Here is an 8,375-nt window from a genome sequence, read left to right on the forward strand (position 1 = left end):
ATATTTGCATTCCCTGACATAGCATTAAAAGCGATAAAAAAAATGAAAGGGACAGTGTAAAAATAATTTAAAAAATCAAAATAACTTGAAACTCCATTAAAGATTTATTTTTTTCTCCACAAGTTTCTGGAAAATGACAAAAACATTTTTTTTTACACAAAGTTGTCACTTAAATGATATATTGCTCACACAAGCCATGGGTATATGTGGAATTACATATACAAAATACATTCTGCTACTTCTCCCGAGTATGGGGGTACCACATGTGAGAGACTTTAGCAGTCTAGCCAAGTACAGGACCCCAAAATCCAATATGCTCCTTCAGGCATTTAAAGGGCTTTATTTACTCATTACACTTCCTGACTACCTATCACAATTTAGGAGGCCCTGAAATGCCAGGATAGCACCAATCCCCCCCCTAATGATCCGTTTTTGGAAAGTAGACACCCTAAGAAATTTGATAAGAAGCATGGTTAGTATTTTGCAGATCTCATTTGTTGCCACAAGTTTTTGGAAAATGAAGAAAGAAAACAAAAACATATTTTTTTTGTTTTTTTATATTTCAAAACCTTGTGAGAAAAAATTAGATCGGCAAAATACTCACCATGCCTCTTTTTAAATTCCTTGGGGTGTCTACTTTCCAAAAAGGGTTTATTTGGGGGGGGGGGGGGGGTTGGTGCTATGCTGACAATTCAGGGCCTCCAAAACTGTGATAGGTATTAAGGAAGTATAATGAGGAAGTTACGCACCGTCAAGCTTTCAAAGTAGTCATTGACTTTCAGGCTCCTGTATGTGGGTAGGCTCCCAAAAAGTCTGACACATGTGGTATCCCCATACTCGGTAGAAGTAGCAGAATGTATTTTGGGGTGTAATTCCACATATACCCATGGCTTGTGTGAGAAATATATCATTTAAGTGACTAGTGACTGGTATTTTAGCGCCTCAAGAAATGTGATGGGCAGTCAGAAAGTAAAAGCTGTGTAAATTCCATTCTCTATACCATAGTTTGTAGATACTATAACTTTCACACATAGCAATCAATATTCACTTACTGGGATTTTTTTTACCAAAAACATGAAGCAGAAAAATAGCACAAAAAAATAAAAAGCGCACAGGTGATCAAATACCACTGAAAGAAAGCTCTGTTTGTGTGGAAAAAAAGGAAGAAAATTTTGTTTGGGTACAGCTATTTTCTTTTTGTAGTAGTTAATAATTTAAAAGAAAAACCCAAAAATTAAAAAAACAAAACAAATTATACCATTATTGGTATGAGGGGGCAGGTGGGGGGGGGGGAACACTAAGGGGGCAGGGGGGGGAATAACACTAAGGGGAAGGGGGGAATAACACTAAGGGGATGGGGGGAATAATGCTAAGGGGGCGGGGGGGGAAAATGCTAAGGGAGCAGGGGGGGAATAATGCTAAGGGGGCGGGGGGGTGACGCTTTTATTGTTATTATATGTATTGTTATTATTATTTAATAATATTATATATTTGAAGATATGTTCTGCTCATAGTAGTTAATAATTTAAAAACAAATACAAAAAAATATTGTTATTTTATATTAATATTATTAGGATGATATATTTTAAGATGTGTTCTGGCTTGAAGTAGTTATAATATTTTATGCTTTAAAAAAAAAAATATATATATATATATATTTCTGTCATTCAGCTGCATCACCGACCTGTTTACTCTGACAGCAACAGGAACTTGCTCCCAGAATATACATTAGTCAGTGTGGGCAGTGCTGTTGGATGAGATTTTTCATCCGCAGTTAAAAAAGAGCATACGGTATATGCCGAAGCATGGGGGCCTGGGGTGGCCAGTGGGTGGATGGCCCCCATGCTTCGGTATATATTTAAAAAAAAAATTGTTGGCCGAGATTTCTTCATCCACATCGACCGATGTGAATAGAGGAATCTGTTAGTTTATTTTTTCTTCGTTCAGCCCATGGGCTGAATGACAATAAAAGAACGTTTCATGTGTGCCCACCATTAAAAGTGGGTGGATGGAAGGAGGTATATTCTAGTAGTAGGCATACCACACACTTTTTCTGGCAGAGGTTTCTTCTCTTTTTTTCATTCAGTACACAGGCTGCATAAAAGAAAAAAAGAACATAGCATATATACCCAACAAGCGACGTACTGGTACATCACATACCCAACAAGGACCAGTGACATACTGGTACATCACAAAACTTTGAGTGGTTATATCAGGATGATGCCTGATCGGTTTTCGTGTAAAAGAAATCCTAGTGGCTAATTAGCTGCAGGATTGCTTTTACATGCAGCGGGATAAGAACCCCCCCCCCCCCCCCTGCCTTCCACGGCCTTCTCAGGCTTTCCCGTGCCATTGGGGGAACCTGAGAATGCAGCCGGTGTTTCTGCCAGCTAACCATAGATTTGATAACCGGCATTTCCCTGTTTACATATGATCAGCTGTGATTGGACACAGCTTATCACATGACCGAGCCGACATCTTCAGCTCTTTCCGTGATCGGTGATCCGCTGTGTCCGAGGTACACAACGCACCGTCGATCGCCACGTGCCCCCTGAGCCGCGCATGCGTAGTGAGAATGGGAGGACGCCATATGATGTCCTCCCAGAACGAGAGAACCACCTTGCGCCCGTAATATTACTATATGGCGGACGGGAGGTGGTTAAACTCCATTAAAGATTTATTTTTTTCTCCACAAGTTTCTGGAAAATGACAAAAACATTTTTTTTTTTTTACACAAAGTTGTCACTTAAATGATATATTGCTCACACAAGCCATGGGTATATGTGGAATTACATATACAAAATACATTCTGCTACTTCTCCCGAGTATGGGGGTACCACATGTGAGAGACTTTAGCAGTCTAGCCAAGTACAGGACCCCAAAAGCCAATATGCTCCTTCAGGCGTTTAAAGGGCTTTATTTACTCATTACACTTCCTGACTACCTATCACAATTTAGGAGGCCCTGAAATGCCAGGATAGCACCAATCCCCCCCCAATGATCGCTTTTTGGAAAGTAGACACCCTAAGAAATTTGATAAGAAGCATGGTTAGTATTTTGCAGATCTCATTTGTTGCCACAAGTTTTTGGAAAATGAAGAAAGAAAACAAAAACATATTTTTTTTGTTTTTTTTTATATTTCAAAACCTTGTGAGAAAAAATTAGATCAGCAAAATACTCACCATGCCTCTTTTTAAATTCCTTGGGGTGTCTACTTTCCAAAAAGGGTTTATTTGGGGGGGGTGGGGGTTTGGTGCTATGCTGACAATTCAGGGCCTCCAAAACTGTGATAGGTATTAAGGAAGTATAATGAGGAAGTTACGCACCGTCAAGCTTTCAAAGTAGTCATTGAATTTCAGGCTCCTGTATGTGGGTAGGCTCCCAAAAAGTCTCACACATGTGGTATCCCCATACTCGGTAGAAGTAACAGAATGTATTTTGGGGTGTAATTCCACATATACCCATGGCTTGTGTGAGAAATATATCATTTAAGTGACTAGTGACTGGTATTTTAGCGCCTCAAGAAATGTGATGGGCAGTCAGAAAGTAAAAGCTGTGTAAATTCCATTCTCTATACCATAGTTTGTAGATACTATAACTTTTACACATAGCAATCAATATTCACTTACTGGGATTTTTTTTACCAAAAACATGAAGCAGAAAAATAGCACAAAAAAATTAAAAGCGCACAGGTGATCAAATACCACTGAAAGAAAGCTCTGTTTGTGTGGAAAAAAAGGAAGAAAATTTTGTTTGGGTACAGCTATTTTCTTTTTGTAGTAGTTAATAATTTAAAAGAAAAACCCAAAAATTAAAAAAAGAAAAAAAATTATATCATTATTGGTATGAGGGGGCAGGTGGGGGGGGTAACACTAAGGGGGCAGGGGGGGAATAACACTAAGGGGAAGGGGGGAATAACACTAAGGGGATGGGGGGAATAATGCTAAGGGGGCGGGGGGGGGAAATGCTAAGGGAGCAGGGGGGGAATAATGCTAAGGGGGCGGGGGGATGACGCTTTTATTGTTATTATATTTATTGTTATTATTATTTAATAATATTATATATTTTAAGATATGTTCTGCTCATAGTAGTTAATAATTTAAAAACAAATACAAAAAAATATTGCTATTTTATATTAATATTATTAGGATGATATATTTTAAGATGTGTTCTGGCTTGAAGTAGTTATAATATTTTATGCTTTAAAAAAAATAAATATATATATATATATATATATTTCGGTCATTCAGCTGCAGCACCGACCTGTTTATTCTGACAGCAACAGGAACTTGCTCCCAGAATATACATTAGTCAGTGTGGGCAGTGCTGTTGGATGAGATTTTTCATCCGCAGTTAAAAAAGAGCATACGGTATATGCCGAAGCATGGGGGCCTGGGGTGGCCAGTGGGTGGATGGCCCCCATGCTTCGGTATATATTTAAAAAAAAAATTGTTGGCCGAGATTTCTTCATCCACATCGACCGATGTGAATAGAGGAATCTGTTAGTTTATTTTTTCTTCGTTCAGCCCATGGGCTGAATGACAATAAAAGAACGTTTCATGTGTGCCCACCATTAAAAGTGGGTGGATGGAAGGAGGTATATTCTAGTAGTAGGCATACCACACACTTTTTCTGGCAGAGATTTCTTCTCTTTTTTTCATTCAGTACACAGGCTGCATAAAAGAAAAAAAGAACATAGCATATATACCCAACAAGCGACGTACTGGTACATCACATACCCAACAAGGACCAGTGACATACTGGTACATCACAAAACTTTGAGTGGTTATATCAGGATGATGCCTGATCGGTTTTCATGTAAAAGAAATCCTAGTGGCTAATTAGCTGCAGGATTGCTTTTACATGCAGCGGGATAAGATCCCCCCCCCCCCCCCCCGCTGCCTTCAACGGCCTTCTCAGGCTTTCCCGTGCCATTGGGGGAACCTGAGAATGCAGCCGGTGTTTCTGCCAGCTAACCATAGATTTGATAACCGGCATTTCCCTGTTTACATATGATCAGCTGTGATTGGACACAGCTTATCATCTTCAGCTCTTTCCGTGATCGGTGATCCGCTGTGTCCGAGGTACACAACGCACCGTCGATCGCCACGTGCCCCCTGAGCCGCGCATGCGTAGTGAGAATGGGAGGACGCCATATGATGTCCTCCCAGAACGAGAGAACCACCTTGCGCCCGTAATATTACTATATGGCGGACGGGAGGTGGTTAAACTCCATTAAAGATTTATTTTTTTCTCCACAAGTTTCTGGAAAATGACAAAAACATTTTTTTTTTTTTACACAAAGTTGTCACTTAAATGATATATTGCTCACACAAGCCATGGGTATATGTGGAATTACATATACAAAATACATTCTGCTACGTCTCCCGAGTATGGGGGTACCACATGTGAGAGACTTTAGCAGTCTAGCCAAGTACAGGACCCCAAAAGCCAATATGCTCCTTCAGGCGTTTAAAGGGCTTTATTTACTCATTACACTTCCTGACTACCTATCACAATTTAGGAGGCCCTGAAATGCCAGGATAGCACCAATCCCCCCCCCTAATGATCCCTTTTTGGAAAGTAGACACCCTAAGAAATTTGATAAGAAGCATGGTTAGTATTTTGCAGATCTCATTTGTTGCCACAAGTTTTTGGAAAATGAAGAAAGAAAACAAAAACATATTTTTTTTGTTTTTTTTATATTTCAAAACCTTGTGAGAAAAAATTAGATCGGCAAAATACTCACCATGCCTCTTTTTAAATTCCTCGGGGTGTCTACTTTCCAAAAAGGGGTTATTTGGGGGGGGGGTTTGGTGCTATCCTGGCATTTCAGGGCCTCCGAAACTGTGATAGGTATTGAGGAAGTGAAATGAGGAAGTTACGCACTGTCAAGCTTTCAAAGTGGTCATTGGATTTCAGGCTCCTGTATGTGGCTAGGCTCCCAAAAAGTCTCACACATGTGGTATCCCCATACTCGGTAGAAGTAACAGAATGTATTTTGGGGTGTAATTCCACATATACCCATGGCTTGTGTGAGCAATATATCATTTAAGTGACTAGTGACTGGTATTTTAGCACCTCAAGAAAAGTGAAGGGCAGTAAGAAAGTAAAAGCTGTGTAAATTCCATTCTCTATACCATAGTTTGTAGATACTATAACTTTCACACATAGCAATCAATATTCACTTACTGGGATTTTTTTTTATCAAAAACATGTAGCAGAAAAATAGCACAAAAAAATTAAAAGCGCACAGGTGATCAAATACCACTGAAAGAAAGCTCTGTTTGTGTGGAAAAAAAGGAAGAAAATTTTGTTTGGGTACAGCTATTTTCTTTTTGTAGTAGTTAATAATTTAAAAGAAAAACCCAAAAATTAAAAAAACAAAACAAATTATACCATTATTGGTATGAGGGGGCAGGTGGGGGGGGGGGGTAACACTAAGGGGGCAGGGGGGGAATAACACTAAGGGGAAGGGGGGAATAACACTAAGGGGATGGGGGGAATAATGCTAAGGGGGCGGGGGGGGAAATGCTAAGGGAGCAGGGGGGGAATAATGCTAAGGGGGCGGGGGGATGACGCTTTTATTGTTATTATATTTATTGTTATTATTATTTAATAATATTATATATTTTAAGATATGTTCTGCTCATAGTAGTTAATAATTTAAAAACAAATACAAAAAAATATTGTTATTTTATATTAATATTATTAGGATGATATATTTTAAGATGTGTTCTGGCTTGAAGTAGTTATAATATTATATGCTTTAAAAAAAAAAAAAAATATATATATATATATATATATTTCGGTCATTCAGCTGCAGCACCGACCTGTTTATTCTGACAGCAACAGGAACTTGCTCCCAGAATATACATTAGTCAGTGTGGGCAGTGCTGTTGGATGAGATTTTTCATCCGCAGTTAAAAAAGAGCATACGGTATATGCCGAAGCATGGGGGCCTGGGGTGGCCAGTGGGTGGATGGCCCCCATGCTTCGGTATATATTTAAAAAAAAAATTGTTGGCCGAGATTTCTTCATCCACATCGACCGATGTGAATAGAGGAATCTGTTAGTTTATTTTTTCTTCGTTCAGCCCATGGGCTGAATGACAATAAAAGAACGTTTCATGTGTGCCCACCATTAAAAGTGGGTGGATGGAAGGAGGTATATTCTAGTAGTAGGCATACCACACACTTTTTCTGGCAGAGATTTCTTCTCTTTTTTTCATTCAGTACACAGGCTGCATAAAAGAAAAAAAGAACATAGCATATATACCCAACAAGCGACGTACTGGTACATCACATACCCAACAAGGACCAGTGACATACTGGTACATCACAAAACTTTGAGTGGTTATATCAGGATGATGCCTGATCGGTTTTCATGTAAAAGAAATCCTAGTGGCTAATTAGCTGCAGGATTGCTTTTACATGCAGCGGGATAAGATCCCCCCCCCCCCCGCTGCCTTCTACGGCCTTCTCAGGCTTTCCCGTGCCATTGGGGGAACCTGAGAATGCAGCCGGTGTTTCTGCCAGCTAACCATAGATTTGATAACCGGCATTTCCCTGTTTACATATGATCAGCTGTGATTGGACACAGCTTATCACATAACCGAGCCGACATCTTCAGCTCTTTCCGTGATCGGTGATCCGCTGTGTCCGAGGTACACAACGCACCGTCGATCGCCACGTGCCCCCTGAGCCGCGCATGCGTAGTGAGAATGGGAGGACGCCATATGATGTCCTCCCAGAACGAGAGAACCACCTTGCGCCCGTAATATTACTATATGGCGGACGGGAGGTGGTTAAACTCCATTAAAGATTTATTTTTTTCTCCACAAGTTTCTGGAAAATGACAAAAACATTTTTTTTTTTTTACACAAAGTTGTCACTTAAATGATATATTGCTCACACAAGCCATGGGTATATGTGGAATTACATATACAAAATACATTCTGCTACTTCTCCCGAGTATGGGGGTACCACATGTGAGAGACTTTAGCAGTCTAGCCAAGTACAGGACCCCAAAAGCCAATATGCTCCTTCAGGCGTTTAAAGGGCTTTATTTACTCATTACACTTCCTGACTACCTATCACAATTTAGGAGGCCCTGAAATGCCAGGATAGCACCAATCCCCCCCCCAATGATCCCTTTTTGGAAAGTAGACACCCTAAGAAATTTGATAAGAAGCATGGTTAGTATTTTGCAGATCTCATTTGTTGCCACAAGTTTTTGGAAAATGAAGAAAGAAAACAAAAACATATTTTTTTGTTTTTTTTATATTTCAAAACCTTGTGAGAAAAAATTAGATCGGCAAAATACTCACCATGCCTCTTTTTAAATTCCTCGGGGTGTCTACTTTCCAAAAAGGG

Source organism: Staurois parvus, unplaced genomic scaffold (genome assembly GCF_062004578.1).
Source record: "Staurois parvus isolate SC_StPar_1 unplaced genomic scaffold, SC_StPar_1.0 ptg000581l, whole genome shotgun sequence".
NCBI classification, from domain to species: domain Eukaryota; kingdom Metazoa; phylum Chordata; class Amphibia; order Anura; family Ranidae; genus Staurois; species Staurois parvus.